Raw genomic sequence first — 21,381 nt, 5'->3', positions numbered from 1 at the left:
CATTCTTGTAACAAGGTATAAAAATCATCTTCTTGAAAAATCTGTCGACGACTACGAAAATACTATCCCTCCCCTTCTTTGTTTGAGGTAATCCGAACGCAAAGTATATGGACATATCTTCCCAATGTACACTAGGAACAGAAAGAGACCTATAAACAATGAGGATTAAGTCGCGACTTAGCTTTTTAGCATGTAATGCATCCAACAATGAATCTCTCAACATCCCATCGCATCCTCGGCCAAAAGAAGTGTTCAACGGGCACATCATTGATCTTCTTCACGCCGAAATGACTCATCAAACCTCCTCCATGAACCTCCCAAAATAACAAAAGACGAATGAAGCTATCTTGGATGCATATATTGTTAGCGCGGAACACAAATTACTCCTATAAAGAATGTTGGAGTACCTGCCTCCCCGGAGAGCCTCCGCACCATCCGTCTGGTGCCGGCCTCCCGCGGCTGGCTCTCTGCGCCGTCTGATCTTCCCAGATGACGCGCACCCAGGCGACTTGCCTCGGGGTCCATGACGGGTGGGCCACGAGCGCGGTCGAGGCCGCTGTCATGTGGTGCTTTGGTCGCGCCAGCACGCACCCCGCGCGTGACAAGAAGGCCGGGGCCACCTGTCAGCGTCTTGTGTTCGGCCGCACCCGCGTCTGCCCTCGCATGCTGCCCCACACGTGACGAGGAGGCTGGGTCCGCCTGTCAGCGTCGCTCGCCCCACACCAGGCTCAGGTGGCCGGGCTGGTTGGTTCACGTGAGCCGGGCCCGCAAGAGCGCACGGCTTGGTGCGACGTGTGTCGGGTGGTTGGAGAGGGCCATCCGGCTGGAGGTGGCGACATCGGGCCACCAGGCCTTGAGGGTCATTTGGCTAGGCGTCGCGACGACAAGAGGCCGGTTGGCCAGCGTTGCGTTTGCCGGATGATGTTCGGTCCTGTTTGTTTGGGCCTCCAGGAGCAACGGATGACTATTTTTAACCCAAACAAACAACTATTTAGCATCTGTTGTGACCTCACAACTCGAAGTTGTTTGTAGGGCCGACCGTACTTTAGCTGAGAAGCAGGTTGTGATAGTGTGGCTTTTACAGTTAGCTTTTTTCTTTCACCTAATTCACAAAGAAATTAGCATCCATTAGGATCCCAAGACCAGCCGCATGAAGCCGACATTAGCGTTTCAGCCTTTTCACCGGCTCACGGCCGCTCCAGCCACCAAAATCATCGTCGGCGTGAAAGCCTGCTTCTGCCTCCTGTGACCGGCTGTGCTACCGCGTAGGTATCGTCTCTCCACCCTACTTTTATTGATGGCCAGGTGGCCACAATTACTTTGCCAAACAACTAATCTTTTTTGCACAGGGCCGGCCCTGTGTTTTGGAAGGCCCTAGGCGAACTCGACGATATGGACCTTTATGTCGTAAGATCATATATATGTATGTGTGCGTGTGATACATAAACATATATATAAGAGTAATCTTTTAATCACACATCTTTAGTTTGAAATTTGACTATTATAATTATTGGACAATGCCATATTACGACAGAAATACTCAAAAGATAGCAAAATAAAACTAAAATGACATGATTACCTCAAAAAAGAAACAAATTCGACTCACTCCATTGACAACAATAATACTCCATTGCTTCAAAAAAGGTTTCTTCGGGCGTTTCTTGATGCAAAGTCATTAAGGGCACTATCAAGATCAACATCAGATGAGTTATCATCCGAAAAAGCGCTTAGGCAACGTAGCATGCTGTGTCCTAAAATTATATAAAAGTAAAGAGTATATAAAGAATTAGAAATTTATAGATCGGATGATCGAAACCCTAGATATGGACATAGAATGACTAAAGATTAAGATGTTTGAATGTATACTATGTAGAAGAGTATACATAAAAATTTTGAAACTTCAGATGGATAGTTGAATACATAGTAAAGAAACTACTCAAATTGAGGGATCGATGAATGGATCAGGAGTCGTGGATACGTACTGTCCTGAGTCCTGACGCTCACATACGTATAACGTATTAACCTATTGCCGGATGGCCGGGTTGCCGGCACGGCCGCACAGCGCAACAACAGTCTGCCGGACTGCCGCGCACAGTAGCGACAACGAGCGGCCAAGGTGCTTAGCGGCGGAGCGACGGGCCGACGATACGACGAAAGACGAACCGACGATTGAAGGCACAAGCGAGATCTTCCGATTGATTTGTTTCACATGTATACGCGTGCGCTGTGCGGCCGTCGTGGCTGATGCTTCGCTAATCTCTACCTAGCTACCTTTTTTTTAACTTTCTACCTAGCTACCTGACGGGCCAAGCACATCTCATTTATTTTTCCACACAATTTTTTCCTTATCTATTTTTTTGCTTATACTCTATATGTATACACATCATGGGCCCCCCTTCGGCTTGGACCCTGGGCCGCCGCCCTCTGCCCATGCCCCAGGGCCGGCCCTGTTTTTGCAATAGGCTTTCGCCCTGCTTTATAGATAAAGTAACGATCCATACAACCAACATCCAAACTCCGAATCATGAACGAAGGCTGGGGCCACAACACAATCAAGCCCAACAACTTTAGCACCGCAGCAAGGCTATAATTATATGAATCGTTGCTTTATCTATAAAGCGGGACGTAGATAACCTTCAGCACAATAGTTTTGACACCGCAACAAGTCTACAACTACTTTGGTCGAACAGCGCTGCGTAGGCCGCTCTGGATGAAAATTGTCCATCACTCTCCGGGTACCATGCAATGTTATCCTCCCTGCTCTTGGTTTTTTCTATTCCTATACCTTGATAAGTTCCACACGTGTGGCACAAACACATGACAACTCCGAACATTTTTATGGCTGTTTTAGTGACCGAGGATAGCAACTTTCTTTTATAGCAAGTTTCAGTTTTTTGTTTGTTTTTTCTTTTCGGATGACTATTTTAGCTGTAAAAAACATCAGGGCCGGAGTGCTTCATTCACACGTGTGACATTTATTATTTGGATACTTTTGATATCATGCAGATCAAAGAGGCTATGTACCTCTGCGATCTGCTGGTCGTCATACTTGGGACGGACATTGAACTCCACAGTGTTGAATACGCTGTTCATCAGAGTATCGGGGGAGTTCATACCAGCAAAATAAGCCCCATGGACGTAGCCATTGTAGCGGCCAGGTGAAGTAGGCCCGCGCGCCAACCGGCACCTGCAAGCAGGGTTAGTCAGGGTGGGACACGTCAGCTGGACCGGCCAATAATTCCGTGATGTAGTAGGAGTATGTCTCATGCATTGATCGCCGGTGTGGTGGTTGAGATCTTGGCCTCAGCCAATTACCCGGAGCTGGCCTCATTCCGAGAGGTTGTAGACGCCGGTCAGCACCACCGCGGCACGCCGGCAGGCTGCAGGTGGACATCGATGGCGGCGTCGGGGGACGCCCTGGCCGGTGAACATCTTCCACAGCACGCCCATGGCCTCCGCCATTGTGGTGCAGTGTTGTCCGGCTGCTGCTCGGTCCACCGCAACTCCTCTGGGAGGCAGTAGGAACTTTTAGCAGGATAATTTCCTCCGTTTGGAAATGTGTGTATGGCGGTGTTGGAATGTCCCTATCTTTTTGAAATAACAAATGAGTAGTACGCCCTTCATCGCAAAATAAAATAAAATAACAAATGAGTAGTACGTCCTAATTGTTATAGCTCAGTTTTCCCTTTTGCGACCTTACTTCTGCGTGATCAATTCCGGTGTCCATCGTTATTGGCGCCAAGCAACCTTCCGTACAGTCGTGCATTGTTGTTGTCACCTGCCACGTTCCATAGTAATCTCTTTCTTTTTGCGAGGGGACCAGGGACCATAGTAACCTCTCCTGCTGGGGCTTGAACTGTGGATCGCTTTGCAGGACACCCACAAGCCTGTGGACACGATCACGTAGTACGCGCTGTACGCCGAGTTGTCCTCTGTCCTCACCCTGACCCCTGTCTTTTGTAGGATAGGATTACCGCATCACCTGTATTTAAAAAAAAAAAAGAAATGACGCCCGGCCTATCCATCTAAGAGATGCATGCGGTCATTTTATTACTTATTGTTAAGGACCTTACAAAGTAGAACAACAATATACCTGGATCTGTCATCTTGTCAACATCTGCCGCTACTTCTATCCAAATGATGAAGGGGTGCAAGCTGAGCCACATGCCTAGACCTCTCACCTAAGCCTAACATCTAAAGGCGGAGGCCCCGACCGAGCCATCTGCCAGGTCCGAGGTTCAAACTGGTCCGACGCACTCACATGTGTCGCCGCCGCCGTGTTTCACTGGTCCATCTTCAGAGCAGATTGATGTGACAACCTTGGCAGGTCCTCCGTCATCGGCGCCACCACGGCGCCAAACGGCGACCTCCACCTACGCGAGTCTTGGCAGGTCCTCCGCCATTAACGCCACCACGACGCCAGCTGACGACCTCCACCTACGCGAGTCCATCTTCAAGCAACTGACGTAAATCCATGCTAGAATAGGGCTGCATCACCGCCGTCGCCCACCACCCACAAGCGCCACCAACCCCAAGGTTCCCAAAGTGGCGCCCTCAAGAAAGGAACGACGCCGTGAGCGCCGCTGCCGCCCAACAAAGTTAGGGCTTTCGCCCGGGAGACCTAGGGGAAGGTGAAGTGAGGAGACCAGTCCATACAGACGCCTTCAAGGAGGGAACGACGCGGCCAGTCAAGGCCGGCCAGGGATTTCACCCGAACTAGATCCCCGCCACCACCAGCGCCTCCTGTACAGAACCGGCGACCAAGAGGAAGCGCGGCCTGACCAGGCTGGCCCGCACGCCAAATAGGGAAGGAGGGGAGGCGCCAGATCGCGCGCACCGGCCGCCGCCGGCCGACGACGACCACCGGATCTCGCCGCCCGCGCAACCGGGACACCAAAACCACTGCCCACACGGCTGCTAGCCGGCCGTGCCTTGCCAATAGAGCCCTCCAGATCCGGGTTCCCCACACGAAAGCAGGGCAACCGAGGCCCCGCTACCACCATCCTTGGCGCCCTGGGCTTGCCCGGCGGCTGCCTCAGGCGACGACGAGGAGGTGGGACGAGGTGGGGAGGGGGCCGCGGCGGCGCGGCTAGGGTTCCCCCGCCGCCGCCAGGGGAGGCGAGACGGGGGTCACCAGAGGAGGGGTCGCGAGAGGACAAGGCTGGACCACACCACCTGCAATTTAGCGCATGCATGAACGCCCCTCCAAATTGCTAGATGTAAGACGTTTTTATAGTTCAATTTAAATATATGACATTCTACACTATTATAAATATACATTTCCATAACAAATCCAATGGTACTTCCTTCAATTCATATTAATTGTAGGAGATTTTAGTACAACTTTATACTATGAATTGGAGGGAGTACTGTTTTTTCTTGGGTGGTTTAATTCATTGTAGTATAGAATTCCATAAATTTATGAAATTCTATATTATTACGAATATACATTTTCATAACAAAACCAATGGTACTATTTTTTATCTTATCTGTACTTGTCCGAGGTTAAAGTATTTTTTCTCTGATGTTAGCAGCTAAAAGTTAGAAAAGTTTGATTAATGATTTTGTCTGTACGTCCTCAATGTATGATTGTACGTTCTGACTTGTGAGTTAATTATTTGCTTTCAGTACCGTACTCCGTCATTAGGCCAGCTATGTAACCCTGCGTGCTTGTCATCTATACATGGTTTGCACACCCCACATTATTGTCAGGTAACTTTATCTTAGTACAGTATTAGAATCGCAGATGTTCACATACACTTATCCTTATAAACGCCCGCACACATATTATATTTCTATGAACACTTTCGAGATACTGAGCCGGCAAAACATTTTAAGATTAAAGTCATCACATGTGTCTCATAGTTGATAAAAACATCTCAAACACCGAATGAATATTGTTGAAAAGTCTAAAGTTATTTAGAAAAATATGAACACTAGTGTCACATCTAGAATTTGAACCACGGTGTGGGTTGGTTCCACCATAAAAAGTTCACGCTAGAGCATCTACAACCGGACACCTCAAACCTCCTCAAATGTCCGGCCACGAAATTTCGACCTAATTGGGCGCTTACGGGCCTCAAACGCCTAGGCTGACTGGCACCCCTCATATACAACCCAAATATAGGGCGGATATCGGGGCGTCCGGGCGCACCCGCCACATCGGACCCGGCCCGGAATGAACTCTAGCCCCTCCCCTCCGCCGCCCAAGCTCGTCTCCAGCGGCGTCCGGCCGTCTCCGGCATGGCGGACAGCGGATCCGAGTCCATCACCTCCAGATCCCTCGACCCCGATCTCATCACATGCGTCCCCGAGGAGGAGATGGCCGTCCGGCTTGTGCTCCGTTGATCCTGGAGGAGCCAGTGCATGGCAGCGCTCGGACTCATTCCTTCAGGAATCCATTGCATTCGCCCAAATGGCTCATGGATCCGGCGCTAGGGCAACCGTCGTTGCCCCAGGGGAGGCGGTACAGTCTGTTTGGTATCCGAACACAATGGTGGAAGCACAACCTCTCTGTTGGCGCACCTAGGTCGTGGACTCACCATGGGCATCGTCCAACGCAAACATGGCACGGCGTGCCCGCCGTGCGAGGCAGCGGGCGCGGGAGGCGGCAGCAACCCTCGCGACGGTGGACGCTGGTGACGCTGAGTCGCATTCTCCCGCCCCGTATGGTGCACCAGTCCGGGCGCCACAACAACATAGTGGTGGATGTCGTCGACTCGTCCCAGGACCGATCCATCATCGATCTAACGTCCACTGGCACCCAATGGGTTCCGAACTCCGACGATGAAGAGTAGGGCATGGGAGACGACGGCGCCTTGAGTCCCGTGAGCCTGCTCGTGTCCCATGCTCTACTCTACTTTGTTGGCGACCGGACCAACACACTGGGGAGCTCAACCAGCAGTCGGACAAGCTCCGCTTAAAGATCGCCACATTGCATGTAATAATATGGATTTGAGGTTTCTAATTTGAGGTATTCGGATATTTTTTTTGAACGAAAGAGGTTTCCCTCCGATTTCATTAATGAAACCAAAGCGAGCACAAACCAGGGGATCCCCGTCCAGCCATCGGGTTCAAGATATGCATCAAATCTAATCTAAGCTAAGAACTACTTGCTGCATGGGAATACAAAAGGCATGCATCGCTTACACCAGTTTCAGAGATTATTCTCCCACAAGTTCAAGATTACATAGCATAAACAGAGAGAGTAAGGCTTTTTCCTTCTTCGTTGGAGTCATCCTTCAAGCCGCTGAACTCCAAGTATCCACCCTTGTGCCGCCTTGTATATCTCACTTGCCACCCGCTTGATTAGTTTTGCTCCCAGCTGCAGTAGTTTTTGCTCCGGCTTTTTTCTCTGCAAAACCGACCAGTCAACGATCCAATTGCACATAAGTTGAATGAATATCATTGGATCATATACCTTTTTAGATCTGAAGATAATACCATTTCTGCATTTCCAGAGAGCCCAGAATATAGCAACGCTTCCTACCAAAACCAAAATTTTCTCAGGTTTTTAAAAGGTTTTCAGCCATCCCCCAAGTAACCATTTGAGTTAACTGGTGTGGTTCTAAGATCTAAAGCACATTTGATCAAAATCCAGACCAGTCTAGCCGCAGAACACTCAAAGAAAAGATGATCAATGTTTTCATCTTTAACACAATATACACATTCCTTTCCCCCTTTTCATCCTTTTTGATCAAATTGTCTTTGGTCAAAATGCTTCTTCTGGCCACCAGCCAAAAGAACATTTCAATCTTGGATGGGATTTTAATCAATCTTCCACAGAAACTTATGTGGGAATCTGTAGGATCGAGAAGAGGTGTCTTGAGGGGGGGGGGGTGATTAGACCCTCAACAAGGAAAAGTAGCAGTTTTTAATTTCTTTAAGTTAAGGTGGAGTTTTAGCACAAGTTTAAACATCCACAATACGTTTCAAGCAAGCATGGAAAGAGTATATGAGCAGCGGAAAGTAAAGCATGCAACTTGCAAGAAAGTAAAGGGATGGTATTGGAGAGTGCAAACGCAATTGGAGATACGAAGATTTTTGGCATGGTTCCGATAGGTGGTACTATCGTACATTCACGTTGATGGAGACTTCAACCCATGAAGGGTAACGGTTGCTCGAGTCCAGGGAGGGCTCCACCCATGAATGGTCCACGAAGAAGCAACCCTGTCTATCCCACCATGGTCGTTGCCCACGAAGGACTTGCCTCACTTGGGTAGATCTTCATGAAGTAGGCGATCTCCTTGCCCGTACAAACTCCTTGGTTCAACTCCACAATCTTGACAGAGGCTCCCAAGTGACACCTAACCAATCTAGGAGACACCACTCTCCAAAAGGTAATAGATGGTGTGTTGATGATGAACTCCTTGCTCTTGTGCTTCAAATGATAGTCTCCCCAACACTCAACTCTCTCTCACAGATTTGGATATGATGGAAAGATGATTTGAGTGGAAAGCAACTGGGGAAGGCTAGAGATCAAGATTCTTGTGGTTGGATTGGAATATCTTGGTCTCAACACATGAGTAGGTGATTCTCTCTCAGAAAATGAATGATGGAAGTGTAGGCACATTCCGATGGCTCTCTCCCCTAATGGAGAATGGGTGGAGGGGTATATATAGCCTTCACACAAAACCTAGCCATTACACACAATTCACCAAACTCGGTGGGACCGAATCAAGAAACTCGGTCAGTCCGATATGGTTCAAAATGTGAACGTTAGAGTTTTCGGTGGGACCGATATGATCAACTCGGTGGGATCGATGTGCTAGGGTTAGGGTAAAACCTCAACTCGGTTTGACCGATTACACAAACTCGGTGAGACCGATTTTGGTAATAAGCAAAATAGAGAGTTAGTCAAGCAAACTCGGAGGGCCCGACTGCATATCTCGGTGAGACCTAAATAGATGCAACAGGCAACAAAGAGTTTGCAAGTCCATCTCGGTGAGACCGAGATCCCATCGGTGAGACCGAATTAATTAGGGTTTCTGGCAGTGGCTATGTGATATGTCTCCAACGTATCTACTTTTCCAAACACTTTTGCCCTTGTTTTGGACTCTAACTTGCATGATTTGAATGGAACTAACCCGGACTGACATTGTTTTCGGCAGAATTGCCATGGTATTATTTTTGTGCAGAAATAAAAGTTCTCGGAATGACCAGAAAATCAACGGAGAATATTTTTGGAATATATAAACAATACTGGCGAAAGAATCAAGGCCAGGGCGCCACACCCTGTCCACGAGGGTGGGGGGCGCGCCTACCCCCCTGGGCGCGCCCCCCTGCCTTGTGGGCCCCCTGGTGCTCCACTGACCTCAACTCCAACTCCATATATTCACGTTCGGGGAGAAAAAAATCAGAGAGAAGGATTCATCGTGTTTTACGATACGGAGCCGCCGCCAAGCCCTAATATCTCCCGGGAGGGCTGATCTGGAGTCCGTTCAGGGCTCCGGAGAGGGGAATCCGTCGCCATCGTCATCATCAACCTTCCTGCACCACCACTTTGATGATGCTCACCGCCGTGCGTGAGTAATTTCATCGTAGGCTTGCTGGACGGTGATGGGTTGGATGAGATTTATCATGTAATCAAGTTAGTTTTGTTAGGGTTTGATCCCTAGTATCCACTATGTTCTGAGATTGATGTTACTATGACTTTGCTATGCTTAATGCTTGTCACTAGGGCCCGAGTGCCACGATTTCAGATCTGAACCTATTATGTTTTCATGAATATATGTGAGTTCTTGATCCTATCTTGCAAGTCAATAGTCACCTATTAGGTGTTATGATCCGTTAACCCCGAAGTGACAATAATCGGGATACTTACCAGTGATGACCGTAGTTTGAGGAGTTCATGTATTCACTATGTGTTAGTGCTTTGGTCTGGTACTCTATTAAAAGGAGGCCTTAATATCCCTTAGTTTCCAATAGGACCCCGCTGCCACAGGAGGGTAGGACAAAAGATGTCATGCAAGTTCTTTTCCATAAGCACGTATGACTATATTCGGAATACATGCCTACATTACATTGATGAACTGGAGCTAGCTCTGTGTCACCCTATGTTATAACTATTGCATGAGGAATCGCATCCGACATAATTATCCATCACTGATCCATTGACTACGAGCTTTTCACATATTGTTCTTCGCTTATTTACTTCTCTGTTGCTACTGTTACAATCACTATAAAACCAAAACTATTACTTTTGCTACCGTTACCGCTATTATCATATTACTTTGCTACAGATACTAAGTTTCCAGGTGTGGTTGAATTGACAACTCTGCTGCTAATTCTTGAGAATATTCTTTAGCTCCCCTTGTGTCGAATCAATAAATTTGGGTTGAATACTCTACCCTCGAAAACTGTTGCAATCCCCTATACTTGTGGGTTATCACTATGTCAAGTGAACTCGGTGGTGCCGGATAGATCAAATCGGTGGGGCCGAGTTTTACTTTAGGTTTAGGACACATGTGGAAATGAGAAAGTGGTTGAGGGATTTGGAGCATATCACTAAGAACTTTGAGCAAGCAAGCCACTAAGAAACACCTCATCCCCTTTTAATAGTATTGGCTTTCCTATGGACTCAACGTGATCTTCGATCACTGAAATGAAAATGTAGAGTCTTGAGCTTTTGCCAATTTTGTCCTTAGCATCTTGAAGGGGTTCCACATCCTCTTGTCCAAGGCACTCCACTGTTGAACTCATATGAAATATACTAGATGAAAATATTAGTCCAACAAGAGATATGTTGACAATAATTACCAAAATCACCCAGGGAGCACTTGTGCTTTCAGAATCCCACACCATCATTGATCAGGAAAGAATACAGAGATTTGACCAAGAACTTTCTGCTTTTAGTAAGCATCCACAGGGGTTGATCTTTCTCCCATGCATCCTTACCTCCTCACATCTTGTTTCTAGACTATTCCAAAGTTCTGTTGCTTCTCTAGTCAATGTTGTTCTAAAGCTAAAACCTTGCCATCCTCTATTAACAGCATCTGCCATAGAAATGTTGCAATCAAAGCTGATATTATATAACCTAGGGTGTAGATCTTTTAGAGGTCTAGATCCTACCCACCAGTCCTCCCAGAATCTAGTCTCATTCCCATCACCCAATTTTTCTTAACATGTTGAAAGTATAATTTTTTAATTCCCATTAGACTGCTCCAAAACCGGGAGTCTCTAGGTTTCTTTTCTAGTCCATACAAACACTTATTCTGAATATATTTGTTTTCCAGAATATCCACCCAGGTTCCCGACTCAGTTTCTAGTTTCCATAGCCACTTAGCTAACAAAGATTTATTCATAACATCTAGATTGATAATACCAAGCCCCCCCATTCTTTTGGTAGGCAGCATGTTCTCCAATTAACCAGATGATATTTCTTCTTATTTTCATCTTCTTGCCACACAAGTCTGGCTCTAAAGAAATCTGCTTTTTCCTGACTCCAACAGGAAGAGGATAAAAGGACATCATGAAAAGTGGGATGTTGGTAAGGCAAGCTTGCACCAAAGTCACTCTTCCGGCCATATTTAGAAGCCTGCCTTGCCAACATGCACACCTCTTCTCAATTTTTTCTGTAACTCCCTTCCAGAATTTATTCCCCAATCTAACATCAGCCACTGGTAATCCTAAGTATTTAATGGGTATCTTTCCTACCTCACATGTAAATATCTCTTGGTATATCCCAGTCTTGTTAACATCCTCTCCAAATAAGAAAATTTCACTCTTATGAAAATTAATGGTCAGCCCAGACATTTGTTCAACAGTTGTCAATATGAATTTCAAGTTTTTTGCACTCTCCTCCTCATCTTGTAGCAAAAAAAATTGTGTCATCTGCATATTGTAGCATGTTTACTTCACAATCATTCAACTCTGAGAGCACCCCTTTCACAAACCCCTCCTACATAGCTTTGTCCAATATTATGGCTAAGGCATCTGCAGCAATATCAAAAACCAAGGGTGACAAGGAATCTCCCTGTCTCAGCCCTTTGAAGGTTTTAAAATATGGTCCAATAATATCATTCACTTTAACTCCAACATGTCCCCCCACCATGGTGTGCATCACCAAGTCACACCATTAATCAGGGAAGTTTTTAAGTTTCATCATCTTATACACAAAAGGCCATTTGATCTTATCATATGCTTTTTTAAAATCTACCTTGAAGAGCAAAACACTCTATTTCTTTTTATGTATTATATTTAGAGCTTCATGTAGCACTACCACCCCTTCCATAATGTATCTCCCTTTTTATGAATGTTGTCTGATTTGGGGAGATTATTGGCCTAATGACCTTTCCGAGTCTATTCATCAGTACTTTAGTTATTATCTTGAAACTCACATTAAGCAGGCAAATTGGTTTGAATTTATGTATTTGTCTGGCATCTTTAACTTTAGGAATTAAAGTAATAATCCCATAGTTCAGCCTAGAAATATCCAGGGTTCCAGAGTGGCCTTTAAGATCCCATTTAGTTAATTCCCAAAAATTCTGGTAAAATTCTATGGGTAGACCATTTGGTCCAGGGCTTTTGTTTTTCTCCATGTTGAAAATCACCTCCTGAAGTTCTTGCACACTGAAGGGTTCAACCAGAACTCTAGCTTATTCTTTCGTGATGCCAGGTGTTGGGGAACGCAGTAATTTCAAAAAAATTCCTACGCACACGCAAGATCCATCTAGGTGATGCATAACAACGAGAGGGGAGAGTGTTTTCCATGTACCCTCATACACCGTAAGCGGAAGCGTTATGACAACGCGGTTGATGTAGTCATACGTCTTCACGATCCGACCGATCCTTGCACCGAAGGTACGACACCTCCGCGATCTGCACACGTTTAGCTCGGTGACGTCCCACGAACTCTAGGTCTAGCTGAGGTCGAGGGAGAGTTTCGTCAGCACGATGGCGTGATGACGGTGATGATGAAGTTACCGACGCAAGGCTTCGCCTAAGCACTACAACAATATGACCGAGGTGGAAATCTGTGGAGGGGGTTACCGCACACGGCAAAGACAACTGTCAATTTGTGTGTTCTAGGGTGCCCCCTCCCAATGTATATAAACTAGGGAGGGGGAGGCAGGCCGGCCCTCCTTGGCACACCCCCAAGAGGGGAATCCTACTAGGACTCCAAGTCCTAGTAGCTTTCCACCAAAAGGGAGTGAGGGGGAAGGAAGGAGAGGGAGAGGGGAAGGAAAAGGGGGGCGCCGCCCCCCTTCCTAGTCCAATTCAGACTCAAGGGGGAGGGGGCGCGCGGCCTGCATGCCCTGGCTGCCCCTCTCTCTCTCTCCACTAAGGCCCATCGAGGCCCATTAGTTCCCCCGGGGGTTCCGATAACCTCGGCACTCCGGTTTTATCTGAAACTTCTCCGGAACACTTCCGGTGTCCGAACATATCCGTCCAATATGTCAATCTTTATGTCTCAACCATTTTGAGACTCCTCATCATGTCCATGATCATATCCGGGACTCCGAACTACCTTCGGTACATCGAAACACATAAACTCATAATACCAATCGTCACCGAACGTTAAGCGTGCGGACCCTATGGGTTCGAGAACTATGTAGACATGACCGAGACTCATCTGCGGTCAATAACCAATAGCGGAACCTGCATGCTCATATTGGTTCCTACATATTCTATGAAGATCTTTATCGGTCAAACCGCATAACAACATACGTTGTTCCCTTTGTCATCGGTATGTTACTTACCCGAGATTCGATCGTCGGTATCTCAATACCTAGTTCAACCTCGTTACCGGCAAGTCTCTTTACTCGTTCCGTAATGCAAAATCAATGGACTAACTCATTAGTCACATTGCTTGCAAGGCTTATAGTGATGTGCATTACTGAGAGGGCCCAAAGATACCTCTCCGATACATGGAGTGACAAATCCTAATCTTGATCTGTGCCAACTCAACAAACACCATCGGAGACACCTGTAGAGCGTCTTAATATTCACCCAGTTATGTTGTGACATTTGATAGCACACTAAGTGTTCCTCTGGTATTCGGGAGTTGCATAATCTCATAGTCATAGGAACATGTATAAGTTATGAAGAAAGCAATAACAACAAACTAAACGATCATCGTGCTAAGCTAACAGATGGGTCAAGTCAATCACATCATTCTCTAATTATGTGATCCCGTTCATCAAATGACAACTCATGTCTATGGTTAGGAAACTTAACCATCTTTGATTAACGAGCTAGTCAAGTAGAGGCATACTAGTGACACTCTGTTTGTCCATGTATTCACACATGTACTAAGTTTCCAGTTAATACAATTCTAGCATGAATAATAAACATTTATCATGATATAAGGAAATATAAATAACAACTTTATTATTGCCTTTAGGGCATATTTCCTTCAGCCTCCCACTTGCACTAGAGTCAATAATCTAGTTCACACCGTCATGTGATTTCACACCAATAGTTCACATCTTTATGTGATTAGTTCACATCTCCATGTGACTAATACCCAAAGGGTTTACTAAAGTCAATAATATAGTTCACATCGCTATGTGATTAACACCCAAAGAGTGATCATGTTTTGCTTGTGAGAGAAGTTTAGTCAACAGGTCTGCCATATTCAGAGCCATAAGTATTTTGCAAAAAAAATTATGTCTACATTGCTCTGCACGGAGCTACTCTAGCTAATTGCTCCCATTTCAATATGTATCCATACTGAGACTCAGAGTCATCCAGATCGGTGTCAAAACTTGCATCGACGTAACTCTTTACGACGAACCTTTTTGTCACCTCCATAACCGAGAAACATATCCTTATTCCACTAAGGATAATTTTGACCGATGTCCGGTGATCCACTCGTGGATCACTATTGTACCCTCTTGCCAAACTCTTGGTGAGGTACACAATAGGTCTGGTACACAACATAGCATACTTTATAGAACCTATGGCTGAGGCATAGGGAATGACTTTTCATTCTCTTTCTATTTTCTGCCGTGGTCGGGTTTTGAGTCTTTACTCAACTTCACACCTTGCAACACAGGCAAGAACTCCTTCTTTGACTGTTCCATTTTGAACTACTTCAAAATCTTGTCAAGGTATGTACTCATTGAAAAATATATCAAGCGTCTTGATCTATCTCTATAGATCTTGATGCTCAATATGTAAGTAGCTTCACCGAGGTCTTTCATTGAAAATCTCCTTCCAAACACTCCTTTATGCTTTCCAGAAAATTCTACATCATTTCCGATCAACAATATGTCATTCACATATACTTATCAGAAAGGCTGTAGTGCTCCCACTCACTTTCTTGTAAATACAGACTTCACCGCAAGTCTGTATAAAACCATATGCTTTGATCACTTTATCAAAGCATATATTCCAACTCCGAGATGGTTGCACCAGTCCATAGATGGACTGCTGGAGCTTGCACACTTTGTTAGCACCTTTAGGATTGTCAAAACCTTCTTGTTGTATCATATACAACTCTTCTTTAAGAAATCCATTAAGGAATGCAGTTTTGACATCCATTTGCCAAATTTCATAATCATAAAATGCGGCAATTGCTAACATGATTCGGATGGACTTAAGCATCGCTACGGGTGAGAAGGTATCAGCGTAGTCAACTCCTTGAACTTTTCGAAAACCTTTTGCAACAAGTCAAGCTTTGTAGACAGTAACATTAACGTCAGCGTCAGTCTTCTTCTTGAAAATCCATTTATTCTTAATGGCTCAGCAATCATCGGGCAAGTCAATCAAAGTCCATACTTTGTTCTAATACATGGATCCCATCTCAGATTTCATGGCTTCAAGACATTTCATGGAATCTCGGCTCATCATCGCTTCCTCATAGTTCGTAGGTTCGTCATGGTCAAGTAACATGACCTCCAGAACAGGATTACCGTACCACTCTGGTGCGGAACGTACTCTGGTTGACCTACAAGGTTCGGTAGTCACTTGATCTGAAGTTTCATGATCATCATCATTGACTTCCTCACTAATTGGTGTAGGCATCACTGGAACTGATTTCTGTGATGAACTACTTTCTAATTCTGGAGAAGGTACAATTACCTCATCAAGTTCTACTTTCCTCCCACTCACTTCTTTCGAGAGAATCTCCTTCTCTAGAAAGGATCCATTCTTAGCAACAAAAATCTTGCCTTCGGATCTATGATAGAAGGTGTACCCAACAGTTTCTTTTGGGTATCCTATGAAGACGCACTTCTTCGATTTGAGTTTGAGCTTATTAGGCTAAACTTTTTCACATAAGCATCGCAACCCCAAACTTTAAGAAATGACAACTTAGGTTTATTGCTAAACCATAGTTCATATGGTGTCATCTCAACGGATTTTTAGACGGTGCCCTATTTAACGTGAATGCAACTGTCTCTAAATCATAACCCCAAAACGATAGTTGTAATCGGTAAGAGACATCATAGATCGGACCATATCTAATAAAGTATGGTTATGACGTTCGGACACACCATTATGCTATGGTGTTCCAGGTGGTGTGAGTTGCAAAACTATTCGACATTGTTTCAACTGAAGGCCAAACTCGTAACTCAAATATTTCATCTCCACGATCAGATCGTAGAAACTTTATTTTCTTGTTACGATGATTCTCCACTTCACTCTGAAATTCTTTGAACTTTTCAAATGTTTCAGACTTATGTTTCATCAAGTAGATATACCCATATATGCTCAAATCATCTGTGAAGGTCAGAAAATAACGATACCCACCGCGAGCATCAACACTCATCAGACCGCATACATCAGTATGTATTATTTCCAATAAGTCCGTTGCTCGCTCCATTGTTCCGGAGAACGTAGTCTTAGTCATCTTGCCCATGAGGCATGGTTCGCAAGCATCAAGTGATTCATAGTCAAGTGATTCCAAAAGCCCATCAGCATGGAGTTTCTTCATGCTCTTTACACCAATATGACCTAAACAATAGTGCCACATACAAGTTGCACTATCATTATTAACTTTGCATCTTTTGGCTTCAATATTATGAATATGTGTATCACTACAATCGAGATTCAACAAACCATTTATATTGAGTGTATGACCATAGAAGGTTTTATTTATGTAAATAGAACAACAATTATTCTTTGGCTTAAATGAATAACCATATTGCAATAAACATGATCCAATCATATTTATGCTCAACGCAAGCACCAAATAACATTTATTTTAGGTTCAACACTAATCCTGAAGGTAAAGGGAGTGTGCGATGGTGATCTTATCAACCTTGGAATCACCTGCAACACACATCGTTACCTTGCCCTTAACTAGTCTTTGTTCATTTTGCAACTCCTGTTTCGAGTTACTAATCTTAGGAATTGAACCGGTATCAAATACCCTGGGGTTACTATGAACACTACTAAAGTACACATCAATAACATGTATATCAAATATACCTTTGTTCACTTTGCCATCTTTCTTATCCGCCAAGTATCTAGGGCAGTTCCACTTCCAATGACCATTTCCTTTGCAGTAGAAGCACTCAGTTTCAGGCTTGGATCTATCTTTGGGCTTCTTCATGGGAGTGGCAACTTGCTTTCCATTCTTATTGAAGTTCCCTTTCTTTCCCTTGCCCTTTTACTTGAAACTAGTGGTTTTGTCAACCATCAACATTTGATGCTTTTCTTGATTTCTACCTTCGTCGATTTCAGCATCACGAAGAGCTCGGGAATCGTTTTCATCATCCCTTGCATATTATAGTTCATCACGAAGTTCCAGTAACTTGGTGATAGTGACTACAGAACTATGTCAATCACTATCTTATCTGGAAGATTAACTCCCACTTGATTCAAGTAATTGTGGTACTCAGACATTCTAAGCACACGCTCACTAGTTGAGCTATTCTCCTCCATCTTGTAGGCAAAGTACTTGTCAGAGGTCTCATACCTCTTGACCCGAGCATGAGTCTGAAATACCAATTTCAGCTCTTGGAACATCTTATATGCTCCGTGGTGTTCAAAACGTTTTTGAAGTCCCGGTTCTAAGCCGTAAAGCATGGTGCACTAAACTATCAAGTAGGCATCATACCGAGCTTGTCAAACGTTCATAACGTCTGCATCTGCTCCTGCAAAAGGTTCATCGCCTAGCGGTGCATCAAGGACATAATTCTTCTGTGCAGCAATGAGGATAATCCTCAGACCACGGAGCTAGTCCTCATCATTGCTACTAACATCTTTCAACATAGTTTTCTCTAGGAACATATCATAAATAAAATGGGGAAGCTATACGTGAGCAATTGTTCTACAACATAGATATGCAAAAACTATCAGGACTAAGTTCACGATTAATTTAAGTTCAATTAATCATATTACTTAAGAACTCCCACTTAGACAGACATCCCTCTAATCATCTAAGTGATCACGTGATCCATATCAACTAAACCATGTCTGATCATCACGTGAGATGGAGTAGTTTTCAATGGTGAACATCACTATGTTGATCATATCTTCTATATGATTCACGCTCAACCTTTCGGTCTCAGTGTTCCGAGGCCATATCTGCATATGCTAGGCTCGTCAAGTTTAACCCGAGTATTCCGCGTGTGCAAAATTGTCTTGCACCCGTTGTATGTGAACGTAGAGCTTATCACACCCGTGAAGGAAATATGCCCTAGAGGCAATAATAAAGTTATTATTTATTTCCTTATATCATGATAAATGTTTATTATTCATGCTAGACTTGTATTAACCGGAAACATGATACATGTGTGTGAATACATAGACAAACAGAGTGTCACTAGTATGCCTCTACTTGACCAGCTCGTTGATCAAAGATGGTTATGTTTCCTAGCCATAAACATGAGTTGTCATTTGATTAACAGGATCACATCATTAGGAGAAATGATGTGATTGACTTGACCCATTCTGTTAGCTTAGCACTTGATCGTCTAGTATGTTGCTATTGCTTTCTTCATGACTTCTACATGTTCCTATGACCATGAGATTATGCAACTCCCATTTACCAGAGGAACACTTTGTGTGCTACCAAACGTCACAACGTAACTGGGTGATTATAAAGGTGCTCTGCAGGTGTCTCCGAAGGTACTTGTTGAGTTGGCGTATGTCGAGATTAGGATTTGTCACTCCGATTGTTGGAGAGGTATCTCTGGGCCCACTCGGTAATGCACATCACTATACGCCTTGCAAGCATTGTAACTAATGAGTTAGTTGCAGGATGATGTATTACGGAACGAGTAAAGAGACTTGCCGGTAACGAGATTGAACTAGGTATTGAGATACCGACGATCGAATCTTAGGCAAGTAACATACCGATGACAAAGGGAACAACGTATGTTGTTATGCGGTTTGACCGATAAAGATCTTCGTAGAATATGTGGGAGCCAATATGAACATCCAGGTTCCACTATTGGTTATTGACAAGAGATGTGTCTCGGTCATGTCTACATAGTTCTCGAACCCGTACGGTCCGCATGCTTAAAGTTCGGTGACGATCGATATTATGAGTTTTTGTGTTTTGATGTACAGAAGGTAGTTTGGAGTCCCGGATATGATCACAGACATGACGAGGAGTCTCGAAATGGTCGAGATGTAAAGATCAATATATTGGACGACTATGTTCGGACATAGAAAAGGTTCTGGAAGGTTTCAGACATATACCGGAGTACTGGGGGGTTATCGGACCCCCCCCGGGAGCTTAATGGGCCTACATGGGCCTTAGTGGAAATAGAGGGCGGCAAGGGGAGTGTGGGGCGCGCCCCCCAAGTCCCAAACCGAATTGGTTTAGAGCAAGGGGGGCCGGCCCCCTCTTTCCTTCTCCTCCTCTCCCTTTCCTTCCCCCTCTCCTACTCCTACTAGGAATAGGAGGAGTCCTACTCTGGGTGGGAGTAGGACTCCCCCTTGGCGCGCCTCTCCCTGGCCGGCCGCCTCCTCCCCCTTGCTCCTTTATATACGGGGGCAGGGGGCACCCCATAGACACAATAATTGATCATTGATCTCTTAGCCGTGTGTGGTGCCCCCTCCACCATAATCCACCTCGATCATATCGTAGCGGTGCTTAGGCGAAGCCCTGCGTCGGTAGCATCATCATCACCGTCACCACGCCGTCGTGCTGACGAAACTTGGAGGAAATATGCCCTAGAGGCAATAATAAAGTTATTATTTATTTCCTTATTTCATGATAAATGTTTATTATTCATGCTAGAATTGTATTAACCGGAAACATAATACATGTGTGAATACATAGACAAACATAGTGTCACTAGTATGCCTCTACTTGACTAGCTCGCTAATCAAAGATGGTTAGGTTTCCTAACCATATACATGAGTTGTCATTTGATTAACGGGATCACATCATTAGGAGAATGATGTGATTGACTTGACCCATTCTATTAGCTTAGCACTTGATCGTTTAGTATGTTGCTATTGCTTTCTTCATGACTTATACATGTTCCTATGACTATGAGATTATGCAACTCCCGTTTACCGGAGGAACACTTTGTGTGCTACCAAACGTCACAATGTAACTGGCTGATTATAAAGGTGCTCTACAGGTGTCTCTGAAGGTACTTGTTGAGTTGGCGTATTTCGAGATTAGGATTTGTCACTCCGATCGTTGGAGAGGTATCTCTGGGCCCACTCGGTAATACACATCACTATAAGCCTTGCAAGCATTGTAACTAATGAGTTAGTTGCGGGATGATGTATTACGAAACGAGTAAAGAGACTTGCCAGTAACGAGATTGAACTAGGTATTGAGATACCGACGATCGAATCTCGGGCAAGTAACATACTGATGACAAAGGGAACAACATATGTTGTTATGTGGTTTGACCGATAAAGATCTTCATAGAATATGTAGGAGCCAATATGAGCATCCAGGTTCTGCTATTAGTTATTGACCAGAGATGTGTCTCAGTCATGTTTACATAGTTCTCGAACCCGTAGGGTCCGCACGCTCAACGTTCGGTGATGATCGGTATTATGAGTTTATGTGATTTGATGTACCGAAGGTAGTTCAGAGTCCCGGATGAGATCGGGGACATGACGAGGAGTCTGGAAATGGTCGAGATGTAAAGATCGATATATTGGATGACTATGTTCGGACACCGGAAAGGTTCCGGAAGGTTTCAGACATATACCAGAGTACCGGGGGGTTACCGGAACCCCCCCGAGGGCTTAATGGGCCTACATGGGCCTTAGTGGAAATAGAGGGCAGTAAGGGGAGTGTGGGGTGCGCCCCCCAAGGCCCAAACCGAATTGGTTTAGGGCAAGGGGGGCCGGCCCCCTCTTTCCTTCTCCTCCTCTCCCTTTCCTTCCCCCTCTCCTACTCCTACTAGGAATAGGAGGAGTCCTACTCCTAGTGGGAGTAGGACTCCCCCTTGGCGCGCCTCTCCATGGCCGGCCGCCTCCTCCCCCTTGCTCCTTTATATACGGGGCAGGGGG

This window comes from Triticum urartu, chromosome 7, assembly GCF_003073215.2.
Source record: "Triticum urartu cultivar G1812 chromosome 7, Tu2.1, whole genome shotgun sequence".
NCBI lineage: Eukaryota > Viridiplantae > Streptophyta > Magnoliopsida > Poales > Poaceae > Triticum > Triticum urartu.
Note: the sequence above shows the minus strand (reverse complement) of the source record.